The sequence below is a fragment of the Mesoplodon densirostris genome, chromosome 9, assembly GCF_025265405.1.
Source record: "Mesoplodon densirostris isolate mMesDen1 chromosome 9, mMesDen1 primary haplotype, whole genome shotgun sequence".
Lineage (NCBI taxonomy): Eukaryota > Metazoa > Chordata > Mammalia > Artiodactyla > Ziphiidae > Mesoplodon > Mesoplodon densirostris.
The window spans coordinates 24,711,212-24,732,045 of NC_082669.1; positions in this window are offsets into that span (position 1 = coordinate 24,711,212).

Below are 20,834 nucleotides of genomic sequence, written 5' to 3' on the forward strand. Positions count from 1 at the left end.
ACAGGGATGTACAGACAAAAATCATTATCAGCACAACAGTTGTAAGGAAGACTCCACATTGGCATGGAGGGGCAGTGATATGCCAAAAAAGACCAGTTCACTGAGCCAGCTGGAAAGGGCAGTGAGGTCCCAGCCAGGATGACCAGAGGGAAGTTCTCAGACAAATGACCAGCGTGGAGCAGTGAGCCCATGGACATTAGGCATGCACGTGTGGACGACACAGTGTCTGGGTGGCGTTCTGGCTCTCACGAGACTATCACCAGCCTGGCCCTGAGAGAGCTGCTTGGTGGTGTGGATATACCAGATGCCTTCAGAGTCAGTGAGATGACCAGGGGCCAAACGCTGCCCAGAACTAACTCCAGGCTTCAGACGTGACTTTAAAATGGGTTGAATCGCCAAGGAGATATTTTTCACATCCACTTGTCACTTTTTGGTGCTCACCTTATATGACTTTTCAGCAGGCTTGGTTGTTCACGTCCCTCCTTTAAAAAATTGACTACGGGAGTTAACGCTCCCGTTTCTCAGGTGTATCGGGGTTTTTCTTCATGAGGAGAATATGGGTTTTTTTTTCCTTTGTTGAAATTTTTTTTAACGTCTTTATTGGAGTATAATTGCTTTACAATGATGTGTTAGTTTCTGCTGTATAACAAAGTGAATCAGCTCTACATCTACATATATCCCCATATCTCCTCCCTCTTGCGTCTCCCTCCCACCCTCCCTATCCCACCCCTCTAGGTGGTCACAAAGCACTGAGCTGATCTCCCTGTGCTATGCGGCTGCTTCCCACTAGCTATCTGTTTTACGTTTGGTAGTGTATATATGTCCATGCCTCTCTCTCACTTCGTCCCAGCTTACCCTTCCCCCTCCCCGTGTCCTCAAGTCCATTCTCTAGTAGGTCTGCATCTTTATTCCTGTCCTGCCCCTAGGTTCATTAGAACCACTTTTTTTTTTTTTTTTTTTTTTTTAGATTCCATATATATGTGTTAGCTTACGGTATTTGTTCTTCTCTTTCTGATTTACTTCACTCTGTATGACAGACTCTAGGTCCATCCATCTCACTGCAAATAACTCAATTTCGTTTCTTTTTATGGCTGAGTAATATTCCATTGTATATATGTGCCACATCTTCTTTATCCATTCATCTGTTGATGGACACTCAGGTTGCTTCCATGTCCTGGCTATTATAAATAGAGCTTCAATGAACACTGTGGTACATGACTCTTTTTGAATTATGGTTTTCTCAGGGTATATGCCCAGTAGTGGGATTGCTGGGTCGTATGGTAGTTCTATTTTTAGCTTTCTAAGGAACCTCCATACTGCTCTCCATAGTGGCTGTATCAATTTACATTCCCACCAACAGTACAAGAGGGCTCCTTTTATGAGGAGAATATGTTTTTACTGTACTTCATGTTTATATATTTCGGGTCTCCTCATTATAAAACATATGTAATCCTAATTTCACAGTGTATTGCAATCAACTAATTTATACATTTTCTTTTTCATAAAGTCATGAATTAAACAATTCGTGCAGATATTGTGATATATCAATCCCTGCATGGCGTGTCTTCTCCCTGCTACTGGGTCCCAGATTCTGCGGCCTGGCCTGATCAGACCAGGTAATCGGTAAAACCTAAAGAACCGTCTCCACGTAGCTCATTAGAAGGATCTCCACGTAGCTCATTGCATTTTTAACACAAGTCATTTCCTCCCAACAACTATTTGTCATTTTGCTTGTGCAGAGTTAGAACCTTTCATACCCACTGGGGGAAATATACACAACAATGTAGAAGTTATTAGTACAGACATCCAAAAAGCAGCAACTGGGATGTGCACTTTTCTAGAATAGTTGGCAAGGGATGTCGTGGCGGAGGAGGGAAAGGTGGAAAAAGCAGGCCTTCACCAGCACCCTGGCAGTGGATGAGTCCTCAGATCACGCAGAGGGAGGGAGTTTCAAAGAGCAGGCCTATTGATTGATGTCCCCTGGAGATCTTTTATCACTCCTTCTATCTCATCAGCTCTTATAACCAATGAACTTATGATGCTGGAGATCCATCTATCTTCCAGTGAGAAGGTTTTAACCAGAGTTGTGTGTGTTTAAAACCCCACTGACCAGCCTTCATTCATTTCTTTAAGTCCACCTGAAAGAGGAGTTCTCTATTACCTCAAAGATATTAAGTCCCTGGGTTAATTGTGACTTTGACAGATGTATGACAGGTCAGTGCCCGTGACTGAGAGATGTGTCAGAAGCCCCTTCATCCTCATTCATTTAATCATTTTAGAACCCAAGTCAGTAGCGTGTGAGGCTGGATCTGATTTCTCTTTCTCTTTCTCAAAACAAACTCAGAGCACAGTTTTTGGAGAATGTTGAGGGGATGTTATTTAAGCTTGTCTCCTGGGACAGCAATTTTGTTTTCTGATTGCTTCTGAGTTGAAGGCGGGTGTGTGCCATTCTGATGAATTGCATTAAGAGCACTCACAAGCAGACAAGTCAGGTAAGTCTGAGGACCACCAGGACTTGGGGTCCAATTTTTTTCCTCAAACTCTGGAAGATAAATAAATTAGCACACTAATTTAAAAATCGCTTAATTCTTGGAACTGCTTTGGTGGTCCAGTGGTTGAGACTCTGCGCTTCCACTGCAGGGGGTGCAGGTTCAATCCCTGGTCGGGGAACTAAGATCCTGCATGCCTTTCAGGGCAGCCAATAAACAAACAAACAAACAAACAAACTTAATTCTTAAAATAGTAATAAATTACACAATTCTAGAATTGGCAGGGTGAATTAAGCACGGCCTAATTGTCTAAAAAAGGAAGTAAATTCCCTTCTCAAGTTATTATTTTAGTGCAAAAAGTTCCAACTGGATCCACAACTTTTTGCAAAGCTTAGAGTAACATTCTGCATTTTCATCCATAAACAATTTGAAAGCATTCACCCATTTCCCAACAGCTTATGGCAGACCAATTGGAACTGCCAACTCTGTGCACACGTGCAATTTTTTTGAGGGTGTTTGTGTGACTTGTTTTATTCTATTTTTAAATTTTTATTGGAGTAGAGTTGATTTTCAATGTTGTGTTAGTTTCTGCTGTACAGCAAAGTGAATCAGTTATACGTATACATTTATCCACTCTGTTTTTAGATTCTCCCCATATAGGTCATTACAGAGTATTGAGTAGAGTTCCCTGTGCTATACAGTAGGTCCTTATTAGTTATCTATTTTATATATAGTAGTGTGTATATGTCCATCCCAATCCCCCAATTTATCCACCCCCCCTTTCCCCCCGGTAGCCATAAGATTGTTTTCTACATCTGCACAGGTGCGATTTAAAATCAGCTTTTACCTGGATCTAGGTGGCATATAATTCCACCTTGTATACAAAGTGCATGAATTAAAACAGACATAAAATGTGTTTTCTGGTGTCCACATCTCTACATAGTCTTACAAACACTTTGGTGACAATGCAATCATTAACTGTGTGCCTCAAATCCTCAACTGTAAAATTACTTAAGAAGCTCTGGTAGCCTTGCCTCCCCATGTGAAAGATATATAGGTTATTGCTTAAATTAGGATTAATATTCTTTTATTACCATATCTAAAGAGTTACTCCATTGATCATTGCCTGTATAGAATCTCCAGAGATTCAAAGATACATGCACCCCAATGTTCATAGCAACATTATTTATAATAGCCAAGATGCAGAAGCAACCTAAGTGTCCATTGACAGATGAATGGATAAAGAAGATGTGGTGTGTGTGTGTGTATATATATAGATATAGATATAGATATAGATACATACATACATACATACAGTGGAATATTACTCAGCTATAAAAAAGAATGAAGTCTTGCTATTTTCAACAACATGGATGGACCTAGATGATATTATGCTAAGTGAAATAAGCCAGACAGAAAAAGAAAAACACTGTATTTTTTCACTTATATCTGGAATCTAAAAAAAACAAAACAAATGAACAAATATGACAAAACAGAAGCAAGCTCACAGATACAGAGAACAAACTAGAGGTTGCCAGAGGGGATGGGGGTGGAGAGATGGTGAAATAGGTAAAGGGGATTAAAAGGTACAAACTAACAGATATAAAATAAGTCACAGGGATGTGATGTACAGCACAGGGAATATAGTCAATAATATTGTAATAACTTTGTACAGTGGGTAGTGTATAAAAGTATTGAATCGCTATGTTGTACACCTGAAGCTAATATAATATTGCAAGTAAACTATACCTCAATTTAAACAAAAAGATAACAAATCTCCAAAGAAACTGTAGCACCTGTAAAATAAGTTTTGAAAAATTAAAGTGAAAAACTATCTCCTGATAGTGGAAATTACTTAAGGACACAAAGTACTGTAAAACTAATTTTGATCTGCATTTAGAAATAAGAGGTAGGCAGAAAGTGACCTTACCACCTTTTGAATACCAGGAAAATGCCATTGAGATCATCAACATTAGGAAAAATGGGTTTGAAAATATTCAAGTCATGATTCTATGAAATGAGACTCTAAAATTAAGTAGAAGTACTTAATACTTTGGAGTGGAATGTTACTCTAAAAAGCAATTATAAATAATCCAGAAAAGAAGGAAAAAAGACTCCGAAAAAAACCCATAAAACTGTAATAACTACATAAGGAAATCTCCCATGAGCTCAGAGTTTTAGGTAATGTGTTTAATGATGGGTTTACCTCGTAGAAAATATTCAAACATTCCTTGAATATTCTTGGAGGTCTAGGACAGATGTTATGACTTTGCAATTACATACTTTCATAATTATAGTTTCAAGTTGAAACAGTGTCCAGGGTTTCAAAAACTCTCTTGTCTTAAAGGATAATCCTGACCAAATTTCCTTGTCTTAGGGCATCCCCCCAAACCACTCACTGACTCCTCACTCAATCCAAACTGGGTAAAAACTCAGCTCACATAAAACTAAAAACTTGGAAATCTGGCTGATCTGTCAGCAAGCCAAGCTCATGTTAGAAGTTAGAATTTAAAATGATAGAGAAATGGAAAATGCTTCCATGTTGTTTCTGTAATGCGAGCATCTATTTTCACAATGCAGGGTGGTGTCACTGCCTCTGTGGCAGAGAACTACACTTATGGATAGATCCACTGTTTTTTATTTGCCATGATGGGTTCCACCAGGATTCTTTAGCTCATTCCATTACCCCAGATTTCTAAAGAGTACCTTTAACTCACTAACAGGCTTTTTATACATATAAACACATAAATATATATATAGTATAATAATATATACAATATTATTAACTATAGGTGCTATGCTGTAAATCTCCAGAATTTGTCTTGCATAAAGTTTTGTATCCTTTGACCATCACCGTCCCCAATTATATATATATCTATATCTATGTCTACATATATATATAGAGAGATATATATAGAGAGATAGATATAATTGACCCCTAGCCCCAAATCCCTCTCTATTCTCCTACCTTTGTGATCAGAGTTGGATGCTGGGTAAGATTTGAGGACTCTTTTTGTCTGAACTTAAAGTAGTTGTACACAATAACCGAGATATGGAAACAATCTAAATGTCCATCAACAATGAATGGATAAAGAAAATGTGAGATATATATCTCACATATATATATATATATATATATATATATCACATTTTATATATGAATATATGTGAATATAATTCAGGCTTAAAAAAGAAGAAATTCCTGCCCTTTATGACAACATGGATAGACCTAAAGGGCATTATGCTAAGTGAAAATAAGCCAGACACAGTAAGACAAATACTGTATGATCTTACTTATACGTAGAATCTAAAATGGTTAAATTCATAGAAGCAGATAGTAGAATGGAGGTTACCAGGGGCTGGGGAGAGGGAGAAATGGGAAGGTGATTGTCAAAGGGTGCAAAACTTTACACAACATAAATAAATTCTGGAGATTTACAGCATAGTGTCTATAGCTAATAATACTGTATTGTATACTTAAACTTTTCCAAGAGGGTAGGTCTTAGGTTAAGGGTACTTATCATACACATGTACATATAACATATACATACAAAAAATTATTAATAATAATAGTGAGGGTGGGAGAAAACTTTGGGAGGTTACGGGTATGTCTATGTGATAGTTTCACAGGTATATGCTTATCCCCAAACTCATCAACTTGTATACACTAAATATGTACTGCTTTTTACATGTCAGTATACCTCAATAAGTGGCTTTAAAAAACAAAAATAGTTTGATCATTCTGCTTAGGCATTGCCCCTTTGCTTGTAGTCTGATTGTAGCCTTGAAGGTTAATCAGTAAATGGCATGAAAGGATGAACTCAAAGGGAAATATTTCCCCTATAGCCTAGAACAGAGCTGGCTTATGATGTCTGCTCCCATTTCCTCTAAGCCCATCCCCAGATGGCCTTCTAAAGTCAGGGTAGAGAGGGTCAGGGAAGATATGCCTCCTCTAGAAGAGAGAAGGACCTGCCTTCTCATCACAACAGTCCCATGGAGGGGAAAAGGAGACTCAATCCAAAGAGAAAACATGATACAAAAGATCCACCAGAACGTGATTTTCAAACTGGGCTTCTGGAGGTCTACAGATTTATTATCATACATCTGGAAATTTCCCATAAAATCTGTTTCCTTAATTTATGTCATCTATAACCTAAAATAAATTACTGTAAATGTATTCTAAATGTCTTTGCTTATCATTTTGTACCTGAGTATTGCCACTTCATTTCAGTGCCTGCATTTCTACTTATGTGTGCAAAATCTTTTGACACAAAGTCATCACTTAGTGATATCATTTAAAAGGCAATGCAGGGCTTCCCTGTTGGCGCAGTGGTTGAGAGTCCGCCTGCCGATGCAGGGGACAGGGGCTCGTGCTCCGGTCCAGGAAGATCCCACTTGCCATGGAGCGACTGGGCCCGTGAGCCATGGCTGCTGAGCCTGCGTGTCCGGAGCCTGTGCTCTGCAATGGGAGAGGCCACAACAGTGAGAGGCCCGCGCACCAAAAAACAAACAAATTCAGGTATATTTTCTCATTCCTGTTACTCTTCATAGGACTTTTTCCCCCACTACTCTTCATCAAATTTTACCCATCTACATATATTTATGCATCAGTATTTTCCACTTATCACTGCATGATGTAATTAAAGCTTACTAGAATCATTTCTCCCAGAAAAAAGGAGAAAGAAAGAAAGAAATGGGGAAGGGATGGAGGGAGGGAGGGAGGAAGGAAGGAAGGCCATTCTCTTGCTTTTAGTAGATGAAGGCTCAATCCTCGGTGGGGTCCCTTTTCTTGACTCTACTTAGCAGTTCAGCTCCACAAAGGTACTTCTTTAAGAGAACCAGAGGCGTGCTCATTCTGGCCCTCAAACAAGAAGCGCTTTCTCTTTCATAAAGAAAAAACCCATGCTTTATTTAGCTTTACGTACTTAGTATTTTATGTGTCATCATAAATTCTAGCCTTATTATTCCTTTTTTATTCTAACCTGAGAGGGAGTGAGAATCCACATTAACCAAAGGTGCTCAGATGATAGGTTAACCCAAAACCTTCTCATCCTGAAAAAAATGTATGCACTCTCAACTGCTGCTGTTCATTTCACACAGGTAGATGATGTTCACATCTGCATTACAGACCCTTTGTGTAGGATAGATGGGCTTTGAGCTGGGGCTGTTTCTCAAGGGTGATGCAACAAATGAAAACTTCCCTTGAAAAAAAAAAAAAAAAAAAGGAAAGCATGTAATTTCCCAAGGTAACAGCCCTTGGCCATTCAACAAATATTTATTGGGTCCTTACTATGTGCCAAGAAATGTTTTATGAGCTAAGGATAAAGCAATGAAAAAAACAGGTGAAAAATCTTACTCTCATACCAAAGGCACAAATCCATGAAAGAAAAAAATTGAATGAAGTTGGACTTCACTAAAATTTAAAACTTCTGCTCTGTGAAAGACATTGCTAAGAGAATGAAAAGGAAAGCCACAGATTGGCAGAAAACCTTTGAAAAAAATATCTGCTGAAAGACTGTTATCCAAAATACACAGAGAAGTCTTAAAATTCAGCAATAAGAGAACAAACAACCCAACTAAAAAATGGACAAAAGATCTGAACTGGCAGCTCACCGAAGAAGAAATACAGATGGCAAATAAGCACGTGAAAAGATGCTCCACCTCATATATCATCAGGAAAATGCAAATTAAAACAACAATGAGATACCACTACATATCTATCAGAATGTACAAAATCCAAAAAACTGCCAACACCAAATGCTGACGAGGATGTAGAGTAATAGGCGCTCTCATTAATTGCTGCTGGGAATGCAAAATGGTACAGTCGTTTTGGAAGACAGTTTGGCAGTTTCTTAAGAAACTAAACATACTCTTACCACATGATCCAACAACTGCACCCCTTGGTATTTACCCAAGTGAATTGAAAACATATGTCTACACAAAAACCTGTACATGAATATTTATAGCATTATTATAGCATTTATAGCAATATCACAGCATTACTCATAAATTGCCAAAACTTGGAAGCAATCAAGATGTCTTCCAATAGGTGAATGGATAAACAAACTGGTACACAAAAAGAAATGAACTATCAAGCCAGGCTAAGACAGGGAGGAAACTTAAATGCATATCACTAAGTGAAATAAGCCAATCTGTAAAAGCTACATATTGTATGATTCCAACTATATGACATTCTACAAAAGGCAAAATGATAAACAATAAAAAGATCAGTGGTTACCAGGGGTTGGATTGGAGGGAAGGAGGGAGAGAAAGAGGAAGAGGAGGAGTGAGAGTGGGGGAGGGAGGAGCAGGTTAGGGGGACTATGGGAACTCTGTACTTGCCCCTCAATATTTTTGTAAACCTCAAACTGCTCTAAAAAGTAACCTCTATTAATTTTTTAGAAAGTCCTACTCTCATGAAACGTATAGTCCAGTGGGGAAGAGGGAGGTGCAGGGTGTGGGGAACCAATGAGTAAACAAAATAATGTAAATGGATGATATAATATGGTAGAAGTGATAAGTGCTATGGAAAAATTAAGGAATGGAAGAAATAAAGGGAATTCTGGGCTGGGAGGGACCGTGTAAATAGAGTGGTGGAGGAAGAGCTCGGAGGATGATAATTTGAACACTTTGAAGTGAGGGAGTAAAACATAGGATATCTGGAAAAATAAAATACTAGGCACGCCGGCTGTGTTGGAAGATGAGCACGTGGGTCATTGTGACTGGAGTGGAGTGAACTAGAGGGAGTGAAGGTCAGAGAAGGTGAAAGGGAAGCATAAAGCAAGATCTGCAAGGTTTTGAGGCTACTACTATAACTGTGGTTTTACTCCAAGGGAAATGGGTAGCCATAAGGCTTTGAGTAAAGGAGTGACAGGTTCTGACTTTTAACAGAATCACACCTGCCATGTTGAGAATAAGCATACAAAGTAATATGTAGAAGCAGGATCCCAGGTAGGAGGCATTGCAATAATCCAGGCAAGAGGTGATGAAGGTTGGGACTAGGTTACAGCATCAGAGTGGAGGGAAGTGCTCACATTCCAGATAGACTGGAATGAACAGCCCAGAGTTGCAGCACAGACCAGCTCCAAAAGGCAGTTCCAGAGAGGGGAGGGATAAATTGGGAGACTGGAATTGACATATACACACTACTATATATAAAATAGATAACTAATAAGGACCTACTATTTAGCACAGGGAACTCTACTCAATACTCTGTAATGGCGTATATGGGAAAAGAATCTAAAAAGGAGTGGAGCTTGGTGCTCTGTGACCACCTAGAGGGGTGGGATAGGGAGGGTGGGAGGGAGGCGCTAGAGAGAGGAGATAGGGGGACATATGTATGTGTATAGCTGATTCACTTTGTTATATAGCAGAAGCTAACACACCATTGTAAAGCAATTATACTCCAATAAAGATGTTAAAAAAATGAAAAAAATAAAAAAATAATAAATAAATAAAGAGTGGATTATATGTACATGTCTAACAGATTCGCTTTGCTGTACACCTGAAACTAACACAACATTGTAAGTCAACTATACCCCAATAAAATTTTTTAAAAAAAAGAGAGATGCAGAAGTTGAAAGCAAAAAAAAAAAAAAGAAAAAAAGAAGGCAGTTCCACCTGGGGTAGAAGAGCCTCTGAGTGGAGAGTCACTTATTCCGTGCAGCTGAGAGATCATGGGTACCAGAATGGGGTATGGGCATAGTGTCAGACAGGTCCGGACCAGTTGCTGTTTCCCCTGCTAACCAGCTCTGTAGTCATGATTAATTTACCTCTTGAATCTTGGTTCCCTTATCTAAAAACTTTCATGATATTTGCCTTGTAGACATGATGAGGGGATTAAATAATATCTAGTAGGTACTTAAACAATGGTTGTTTTCTCTAATGGAAAGGTTCCTGTGGCCAGTGCCTACTTCTGCCCCCAGGAGTGAGATGTGACATCCTTGAAGCTGCAAGTCCAAACACAAAGGTTAAGAAGGGGCCAACAACCAGGACTCTCCCAATCAAGGTTTACCTGGCCACTACCACTGCAGAGTGCCCATGTGACAAGACGAGGGGGCAAACTTAGCCCTGGGGCATGTTGTCCATGTGATTCCAGAGAGTCTCCTCTTCAGTGAGTGCTTTCTGTTGAGGTATTGACATGGAACACAAATGTCCTCATTCTCTGCACCCATTCCAAGATGTCCATCCATGTGTCTTTTCAAAAGACTTCCTATCACCCTGCTCCAATCTTGTTTTTTTCCAAGACCGCTCAGACAAGCCAGCATGGATCAACCACAAGCAGAGAAGATCTATGTATTCCTCTGGCTATCCAGTCATCTAATCTGTTCCCTAATCGAGGTATTTCCCATATTTATAGTAACCATAGTAGGGGCCTATTTAAGGTAGGTGATGCTGAGGAACAACTTCAAAATCTCAGTGGTTTGACACATAAATGGCTTATTTCTTTTTGATGAAAAGCCCACTGCAAACCCAGCCTCATCTTCAGGGCAACTGTCCTCCATCTTGTCCAAGTAGAAAGTGGTTCCACGTCCTTCAGAAGCTGCAACATCTGAAACACACAGCTTCCTTAACTATCATGAAAAAGAAAGTGAGAGGAGGGTATCATACTGGCAGTGAAATGCTTCAGTTCAGAGGGTGACACTGACCCAGAACTAATCACACAGCCCCGTCCAACCACAAGAGATTGGGAAGTGCCATATTCTGTGAGCTCAGAAGGGGAGAAGCAGATACTGGTGAACACTAGTAAAGTAACTCTGTGACCTGTGCCACAGCTGTAATCTGATAACTCTGCCAACATTACTTCTATAAGTTGCAGGAACTGTGGTTTCAAATAAAAGTAAGACTATTTACTGTCATATTTCCACTAAAAGAAAAATTACTGAGTGCTTATTGATTCAAGCAAAGGCGTGAATTCAAACACAATGTACACAATGTAGGTTTAAGCTAATCACAATAGTCCCTACTCTCCAATTCGAAACAATTTCCTCTTTGGTTGGATAGGTATAACTAAGACTAGAAAACTCCGAATATTGAAATGACCAGGAGAGAAAGGCAGTTGCCATTGCTAAGATATTTGAGGTGGAATTTCCCTAAAATCCACTTTTACCCCAGCACATGACTACATACATAGTTGCTGAACTTAAACTTAATAGATGTTTTTATTTCTTCAGTTGAATCAACACATATTTATGGAGTATGTGCTTACTGCTAGACATTATACTAAATAGTGAGAGGCACACTACGAAACACAAAGGTCTAATTCCTGACTAGGGAACACAGACATACAAAGAACAGGTATAGGCAACAGAAGACTCCGTAGGGTACATTGCAAAGTGGATTGCCCCAAGAAAGTGACCCGGAGAAAAAGGTTTGAATTCAAGAGGTTTATTTCAGAGGTAATTCTAGAATGCGTAGGGGAATGAATAAGCTTTCTATTGCTGCCATAAAAAAAAAAAAACTATCTCAAAATTTAGTGGCTTAAAACAACACTAATTTACTGTTTTATAGTTCCGTAGGTGAGAGGTCTGACATAGATCTCTCTGGACAAAAATCAAGGTGTCAGTAGCCATTGCCTTCTCCAGATTCTAGAGGCCACCCACATTCCTAGGCTCATGGCCCTCTTCTTCCACCTGAAGGAAACCATCTTCAAAAGCAACAATTTTGCTTCTCTCTGGCCCTTCATCTTTCATCATGTCTCTCTCACCACAGTTGAGAAAGGTTCTCAGCTTTCAAAGACCCAGGCCATTAGATTGAGCCACCAAAATAACCTAGGATAATCTCCCTGTCTCAAATTCCATAACCTTAATCCCATCTGCAAAGTCCCCTTTGCCATGTAATGTAACATTTCATAGGTTTTAGGGATTAGGGTATAAGCATCTTTGGGGCCATAATTCTGTCCACCAAAGGGAGTGTGGAAGTGAGACATCAGAGAGGTGGAATCCCATAGAGTGTGCACATACAATGGAATACTACTCAGCCATACAAAAGAACAGAATTTTGCCATTTGCAGCAACATGGATGGACTTGGAGGGTATTATGCTAAGTGAAATAAGTCAGACAGAGAAAGACACACACTGTATGATATCACTTACATGTGGAATCTAAAAAATACAGCAAACCAATGAATATAACAAAAAAAGAAGCAGACTCACAGATTTAGAGAACAAACTAGTGGTTACCAGTGGGGAGAGGGAAGGGGGAGGGACGATAGAGGGATTGGGGAGTAAGGGGTACAAACTATTAGGTATAAGATAAGCTACAAGGACATATTATACAACACGGGAATATAGCCAATAACCGTAAATGGAGTATAACCTCTAAAAATTGTGAATCACTATATTGTATATCTGTAACTTATATAACATTGTCCTGCAACTATACTTCAATAAAAAAAAAGAGATGGAGGGATAAATTGGGAGATTACGATTGACATATACACACTACTGTATAAAAAACAGATAACTAATAAGGACCAACTGTTTAGCACAGGAAACTCTACTCGGTACTCTGTAATGACCTATATGGGAAAAGAATCTAAACAAGTGTGGATATATGTATATGTTTAAGTGATTCACTTTGCTGTACAGCAGAAATGAATACAACATTGTATATCAACTATACTCCAACAAAAATTTTTTAAAAAAAGAGATGGAAGCCCATAGAATGTGCATTAATAAGCAGGTCACTACAGTAGGCACCTGGGGGCTCAACCCTACTGGGGACATTGGGAGATGTTGTAGAACTCACTTCAGAGTTGTCTCATTCTAAGGGACAACTTAACAGCTTGAGGGCTGTTCTAAGGGCATCTCCTAAAGGCTCTTGGGAGTCATAGATGAGTCCAGGAGGAAGCTGACAGCTCAGTGCGCACAGGAACTGTGCTTGGTGAAGAAATATGGCAAGGTGCCAACAGCACCTGCTACCCAGAGAAACAACTTATTATTTCAGAGTCAATGCAAAGCAATAGATGAAGCCTTTATAATCACTCCATCTCTTCGTCAATTAGGAGCGGTTTAATGGAATTACAGGACCAAGATCCGGAAAGCTGGGTTCATGTCCTTTATCTACCACACAACATTGAATTATGGGTCCAAACACTTGTCTGGGCTCCATTTCCAATCTGAGGAGTTGGACTAGACAAACTCTACAACTCCTTCCAGCTCAGACATGCTGCTTTTTAGGAGTTTTCAGGCTAGTCACCCTGGTGACAGCTATGGCTTTCCTTAAACATTTCATATAAGAAATCCACACCAAAGCAGGGGGCAGCTGCAAACAGGCACTTTTCCCCAACTCAAATTTTAAATGTCAACACACAGTTCACTTATAAAAAGTCACAGGGAACAAAAAAGAATGACTTAATGGAAAGGTGTAATTCTAATGAATGCTGCCTGCAATTGACTTGGGATGCTAACCAGGGAAAACCAAGAATTGACTAAATCAGACCATAACCAACCACAGGGAAGCTGGAAAATCGATCAGGTATGCCAGACTGCAAACATCCTTGACCTTGGGAATGAGTTCTTGACCTTGGGAAAACTTGTGAGTCAACACAGTATTTCCTGGGAATCCTTGATGTGGATTTGAAGATGCTCAGACAGACTCTGAGTTTGCAAATTAATCTAGTTCAAGATGGAAATTCACACCTGGGAAAACAGAACTGTTTTGAATCAGTATGACAGGGGGTGAGGGGGAGAAGCATGGGTGTGAGCTGCCTTTCAGTCGCTTGGCTTTGCTCTCAGTATATATATTGGTAAACAACCAGATTCCATCTCCACCATCATTCATGTGTAAGTTCCCACAGTCCTCTCTATCAGTTGTCTTATGTCTATATAAATATAAATGCTTTGCATTCAGGGTCACATCTTTTTCTGTATTTTTCACCTTTATAGGAAGAGAAGTTCACCTAAGTTGAACAAGTGTTATGAAATGGATATGTAGTATGCCTGAAAGGTTTGTTTTTAAATTTGATGGTAATCAAGTTAATGTGGGCAGATACACACAGCACTATAACGACACAGTTGTAATAATTTTAAATTAATGACCTCGTTTTTTATATACCACATTTTCACATTCCTGGGTGAGCCTTCAGATGTTCCCCCTCCAGATGTTCCCCCTCCATTGTTTTTATACATTAAAATTGGATAGGCATTGATTTTAAATTATTCAATGTCTATTTTTTTATTGGAGTATAATTGATTTACAACGTTCTGTTAGTTTCTGCTGTACAGTGAAGTGAATCAGCTATGCATATACATATATCCCCTCCCTCTTGGACCTCCCTCTCCCTCCATCCCACCCATCTACATTGTCACAGAGCGCTGAGCTGAGCTCCCTGTGCTATACAGCAAGTTCCCACTAGCTATTTAAAACAACAACAACAACAACAAAAAGTATTTGTATAATTGCTGGAATAGAAGACATCCAAACCACTTACAGTGTGTTCGGTTTATTTTAACCTTTCAAAATAATAAATTCTGATTATGAAGTGAAGATACAATTACATGTAAGTTTATCCTTATAAATGAATCACACTTGCTAGTTTATTAAGCATGCTTGTATCTCTTATCACATCCAGGACTCCTAATAATGCTCTCAGGTAGGAGACAGGTATAACTTCACTTTATAGAGAAAGAAATTGAGGTTCAGAGAAGCTAAGTCATTTGCTCAGGGCTATTCAATCAGAGATCAGAAAGCCCACTTCTGGCTCCATTCCCACCTCATCCTTACCATAAGGAGAACTGGGGTCTGCCAACTGCATTCACCCCTCCAGACATGATGAAATGGACAAAATGATCCCAAGTCTCCAAACTCTCTGTCCTATAACTTTTTCCTTTGACTCTTGTAAGTGTCCAAATGCTCTCATGCTAATTTCTTAGCAAAACCTATGCTCAAGGAGGATATAAAATCAGTTACTATGAGGATGCAGCCTGGTGTTTTCTCATCCACCAAAATTTCACTTTTAGTAGAGTTCTGGAGCTTCAGCTCTAGGAATGAAATTTTAGGGAGCTTTGAACTGAAAAGCCGTGGCAGAGGGTTGGGGTTTTGTGAAAAGAAGTGATGAGGTAGGAAAGAGGGAATAAGACTACTTTAGAACACCAGTTCTGTTTGTTGGGCAATCAAGTCTTTCATGATTAAACTAGGTTTTTATTTTCTTTTTTCAAGCCTTCTCTACTCATGCTCTCCTCAGTATTCCTTACAATTTTAGAAAATTTTGGGGGGGAGTTTTGTTGTGAAATGGAAAATTGAGGCTTTCTTCCAAAACATGGCTTTTCAAAATGTGTTCTCTTAGAAACCAAGTGGTTTATGTGGTGTACATTTTCATCACTGTCTGAAACATAGTTTCCAAAGGAGAGCCGCCTATGTCCGCTGGTGCCCTGCTGGCTTTGGCAGCCTGTGAAAGGCTTTTCTAGGTGATTTTGCTCACCTAACACTTAGTTAACCTTGCAGACACAATATAATTATTCATAGGATTCTGCCTATGGATTTATTTAGTAATGATGATGGTCGAAAACTACAGATTTTTAATTTTTTATTTGATTGTTATTGAAGTACTCTTGACTTGGTTCCTTAAAGCTACCATGCTGTTTATTCCTACACTTATACAAATAGAAAAATAACAACAACAAAAATGCCACTACGAAACAAAAACAGACTAACCGATATAGAGAACAGACTTGTGGTTGTCAGCTGGGGCGGGGGTGTAGGGGAGGGAAGGAGTGGGAGTGGGATTAGCAGATGCCAACTATTATATATATAGGATGGCTAAACAATAAGGTCCTACTGTAGAGCATGGGCAACTATATGCAATATCCTGTGATAAGCCATAGTGGAAGAGAATATGTAAAAGAATATATATATATGTACACATATGTATATATATATAACTGAGTCACTTTGCTACACAGCAGAAATTAAACATAACATTGTAAAGCAACTATACTTCAATAAATATTTTTTAAATTCCAAAGATAAAATATAAATTTAGTTTATCAGAGAATATCTTTGCTCTGCAGACATGGAGTAAATTCTCTGTGATGAAGACTCTACTCATGCTATGAAAGAGATGTTGTAAAAGGAAAGTGGGGTTTTGATTTGCTTGTGTGTGTTGTGTGTGGGCTGGGGGCACATTGAGCAAGCCTGGAGGGAGAGGAACAGAAGAGGAGAGGCTCTGAGCACTGAGCGTGTGATTCAGGCAGAACGAAGTAATTTTAGACAAGTCGTTGAACTCCACTGAGCCTCTGTTTTCTCAGCTGTAAAATGAGGGGTTGGACAACTGTGTCTTAAGAACCCACCCAGCACACTGTGCTTCCACGAAACCCAGCCTACCAGCCACATGAAGCAGGGAAAACAGTTAAGAAACTCCTGAAATTTCCACCCCAAAGTCTCAGGCTGGAAGCCAGCCCTCTGTTGAGGCCCCTGGGGAAGATGAATTCAATGGCTGGGCTACTGACTTTTCTATAATTAGGGTCCAGAGAGGGAACAATAGACTTTTCCTATAACATATGCCCTTTTGAGGAAAATGTCAACCTAAACAAGATGAGGCTCGTCTCCCAAACTCACCAATAAATACCACCACTTAGGGTTCATAGATTCGTTTTGAATTGCTATCTGGGAAACAGACATTAAATAAATTTTTAGAGTTTATTCCCAGAAATGACTCAGAAAGGAGGAATATCCAACAGCACTTTACTTCCATCCATTCTATACTCAATCTGTACTTGACTGTTTGGGCCAGAATTCACAAACCAAACCCAATGGGGCTCATAGTATGAGGTTCGAGCAATGCACACTAGAATTTGACTTCCTTAAACACAAGTGTTCATGAATGTAACTGGAAGATGAGTTCGCTCCAAGTGCCAAGTGAAAAAAGATACCCAAGGATCCCTGTAAGGAAGAAGAACTAGCAAACTCATCAATTACGATTCCACAGATACTGTAACATTTGTACTGAGTCTAAAACCTTGCTGAGAGCTATCAGCCTATGAAAATGCTACTTGAACATGGCTCCCATTATGCCCATGTGTTTGAAATTTCAACTTATGGAAATGTAGCCACATTTTTATTTACTCATTTTTACTAAACACCTTACTAAAGGCAAGCTCATTTATGCAAAATAGTTATTATCAGCTACAATCGAATCATTAAGATAATCCAATGTATCAACTTGATCATTTCTCTTCCTTTTCACTGACATTTGGTCCAGGGGTGTTTTGTTGATCCAGTGATGTAAAGGAGGGTCTATCTCAGTATCTACCATTGCTCCTGAATGAGCAGTGGTTCTGGTAGGCCAGCAGCAGAGAAGGCTAATTTAAACCCTAAATCCTGAAAAGGACCGTTCGGGGTGATTAACCTGTAGAGCAAGGAAGGACTTCAGGAATTTGTAAAATCCAATGCAGTATTATATGACTATGAGAATATGCACATTTTTCTGAGAAGATCATTCATAATTCTCAAAGGGTTTTATGACTTTAAGCAAATCTATGAAATCCATGTAAAAAAAAATCCTTTGTCTAGGAAGAACTTGGGGACAGGGCAAAAACTTCCAAACATAAGATGCATTGGAAGGTACCCGACAGAGGGTAAAACGTCAACTGTGACATGTTGAAGTAACGCTATAGTCACATTGACTTGAGTGGAAATAATGTGGGATGGGAACTGGGATACAAGCCTCCCCCAGGGGGAGGGACACATTGGTCCCAGGTTAAAAACCCAAGATACATTCCAATTATCAAGGTTGACGTAGGTGATTTTTCATCTAGTTGAGCCATATTTAGAAAACCAGGAGATCAGAGGGAGAGTGAAGAAATCTGTGAGAGCACTGGGTTCAGAGAAAGTAAGAAGGTTATTTTGTGTTCTGAGCTACAAAAGAACTATTTAGCAAAATATAGGTAGGCAGCATCCAGGGCCAGCATTCATGGTCCAGGTGGCTGCCTTAATAAAGGACCAAGAAAGAAAAATATTCTGCTTTCCAGGAATGAAGACCATCACTTTGATCGAAGACTGGGGATAGAATTAGAGAGAACAGCAAATTTCACATGAGGATTTGGAGCTAGGGAAAGCATCAGTTGCTTTGATGATGAAGCGTGAAACACTGAAGTAGCCATGGAGGCAGCTATGCTTAAACAGAGGTTGGGTTTGCGGGTCCAGGGTCACCTGCCACTCCTCCACCCTCATTCCCCCGAGCCTGGGTCTCTACACATAAGTTGATGTGCACAATGGATGTTTCTTCCTGAAGTCCATGGGGAGAGGTCTGTACATGGATGCCAGAGAGACAGGAGGGAAAAAGCAGGATAATGTTAAGATGACATAATATCTGTCCCTACTTTGGGCTATTTTGAACATCTTGGAAAGTGGGTATAAGTCCGTGTTTTTCGGAGTGGTTTTGTGAGTTCCTGAGCATAGGCGGGGCCACTTTCCTCCCTGCCACCTGGCTGTGCCTGCAGTATTGCACCCCTGAGGGCTGCGGAGAGACAGGGGCATGGCTTCATGCCCATAGAGAGTGGGAGAGCTGGCGGGAACAGACGGCCGCTACTCTCACACTAAGGCAAGGCCAACCCTGCTGCTTCTTAGTACCAATTCTTCCCTCCAATAATTTGCAGAAGCAATCCCACAAGCCATCTGGAGTTTCTAGAAGCTCATGAGCACATTTATGTCTGAGCCCATTTGACCCTCTCTCTGAAACTCTGAGAAATGAGGGATGAAGATTTTGAGGAGAGACAGAAAGAGCTTGCACTAAGAAGATGGGGCTAAGAATCTAGAAAATTCCAACATCAATGTTCAAAGTGTACTCTTAGACACCAAAAGGAGATGAGGTCCTGGCTGAGGTCTGTACGCACTTCCTTTTCACCCTCTCATTCTCCTTTTCCTCTACTCCAACTACCCTACTGCGGCACATTCTCCCTTTAGCCAGGTCCTACGTGTTTCTATGACCTACTTCTCTGTGCAGCACCGGCTGCACTGACCACCCCTGCACTCCTGCAACTCTCTTTGCTTTGACTGAGATCATCTGTTCTCCTCCCTGCTTACTTACAGCAATCTTCCCAGCTCCTACCCAAAGCTTCCAGCTGTTTCTCTGGACAACCCCAAAACGTCCCACAAGATCATTTGCAGCTTTTTAATTGGATATCTTGGCCAAAACTCTGTTTGTGTAAGATGGTCCTTCTTTGTAGAGGAATTTCATACTTGGTAAAGACTTGAGAAGGTCCTTTATTTTAGCTGTAGCCATTGACTATCATTATAGTTTGTTCTAAATCATTTTACGGCATTTAATTTTGTAAAGTGTTATTTCAGCTGTTGCCGTCAGAAATAATTAGATCTATGTGAGATTTCTTCCTTCCTCATCCAGCTGCCATCCAGAATTATGTCAATCATTTGTGCTTATGACGTCATGGTTTGTTTCCATGGTAACGAATATGCAGTCACAAGTACCTCATTATCATTTCATGAAAGTGATGACATATTTATAGTATGCAGGAACAACATATCACCCCTTTAAATAACGTGCTCCTATGGCACGCATGAATACCCTTCTTCCTGACTGTACATTATTTCCCTGTGGTTTGCATCATTTCCTATATATACTGCACACTGCTTGCTTGTTTCTTTCTTTTTTTTTTTTTTTTTTTTGCGGTATGCGGGCCTCTCACTGTTGTGGCCTCCCCCGTTGCGGAGCACAGGCTCCGGACGCGCAGGCTCAGCGGCCATGGCTCACGGGCCCAGCCGCTCCGCGGCATATGGGATCCTCCCAGACCGGGGCACGAACCCGTATCCCCTGCATCGGCAGGCGGACTCTCAACCACTTGCGCCACCAGGGAGGCCCTGCTTGTTTCTTTCTTGCTTAAAAGAAATAAGGCAACACAAAGGTATTAAAATAAGTAGATCCAAGGGAGAAGAAACATTTACAATAAGAAATTCAAGAGACTGTCAAATTACTACCAAAAAAATCAAGCTGTTCAAAGCTTCATACCTAGCAGGATTTACCAACGTGTTTATTGAAAATATTAACTCAGAAGTTGAGAGTCAATCAAATAATATTTTAAGTAATCTAGAATAGCTGCTCCCCGTATTATAGCACTATTAATTATGCATCTGTAAAGAGACACTTGAAATGTTGGCACACTAATGACGTAAGTATAAATTTTGATTTCACTGAGGATGCAATATCAGGTGACACATTTCAGATCGTTCTGTAAATGTGGTTCTTTCTTCCTGCCACTACCATCCCCCTGCCTTTTCATGAATCCTATTCAGAAGTGAAACATTTATTCGGTTCAGGGAGATTCTCTCTGGAGGGGAGATAATTTTATCAGTAAGACTCCCTGGTGATGAGGCTGACTGGGGACTGCT